Here is a 1,464-nt window from a genome sequence, read left to right on the forward strand (position 1 = left end):
GTGTTACATCTTATTCCTTCTTCTCTTTTTTGACATTTGACTTTCGCCGATACTTAACTATATATATATTGTAATGTTCAAGATTTATTAAAATAATTATAAGGAATTTAACTATCTTTTTATTAGTCTGAGATCTAAAACATAGCTTTGAAGATGACAAAGTTTAAAAGAAAAGATACTAACTAGATATGAGAATTTTATTTTAAATTATATAACATTATTGACTCATTATCTCAGGGGGATGGGTTCCAGACAATCAGAATATAATGACACTTAAATTAATTAATGGCTATTTTTACAAGTCTACTTAAATCCTATGTAGAAAAACTAACCATTTTGGGACAAGGGTGGTAGAGTGGTAACCACCTTTTTCAGCTCATGTCCACTCTCCCAGAAATGGTGGATCCATACCCAAGTAAAATACTTCTGTAATTTTATTCATTAATGTTATGGATTAATTATTTCCACTAACTTACTTATATTCAAACCACTTTGTTGTATGCATGGTAGCAGGTAGCATAGTGAGTAAGGCATTGTTATTACCTCCTGAGCCTCCGATTTCGAATACGACTAAGGGAGATAATTATTTATTCTGTTATATCAGCTGTGGATAAACTCTGGGATCAGGAGACTCTCCTGGAGCACACCCAGGCTATCTAAAGTGGGTACTATTAATTGAGGGAAAAACTGACTTATAAATAAGATTATGACCAAATGACTTTTTTTTTAATGGACAATTCCTTGTATAAAAACTAGTAAAAAAGATTTACAAAATGCCAAAAGCACACCTCACCTCACAATTGCAAGCATCATTCCTTCAATACTTGTGACACCCAAGTGTTCAGCTGGTTGTTCCGTTTTACAGTCCAAAACATTTTTCATGATGAATATAATATGCTCAATAAACTGAGTATTAATATCTGAAACTATAACCTAAAAAAAAAAAAGAACGAGTAACAACAATGAAGAAATTATAAATGTATATCATTTATAAATTATAAAGGCCATATGTAACATTATAAAGTCCTATAAAATAAAAACAAAAATGGAGAAAATTCCTCCTTGAGTCCTACGTGTTAACAAAGTTCAGTGCTAATTTAAAAGCATGCATGACATTTTATTCCAACAGGTTAAAGAGTGTTCATCATTTTACTTCCATTTATTAGATAGGGTCTAGAAAATTCTTTCCTAATTATAGTGGCTTGTTACTGAGCACCAGCCTTGATGAGACCTTTTAGAAGCAGCAGAAACGATTCACTGAAAGGGAGCTTTGTTTTATTATTTTTATCTTAAATTTAACCCAAAGTGAAGGTAAGTAAATAATAGTTCATTATTATTTCTTTTCAGTTCAATGCATTCTTTAAAAAAAATTTTTAGTAGATGTAAAACCTGTTATTTTCAATTATAAAATGGTGAGTGCATTTTATAATTGAAAATAACAGGTTTTACATCTCATTATATATA

Source organism: Halyomorpha halys, unplaced genomic scaffold, assembly GCF_000696795.3.
Source record: "Halyomorpha halys isolate HHAL.00 unplaced genomic scaffold, Hhal_1.1 Scaffold5031.1, whole genome shotgun sequence".
Taxonomy (NCBI): Eukaryota; Metazoa; Arthropoda; class Insecta; order Hemiptera; family Pentatomidae; genus Halyomorpha; species Halyomorpha halys.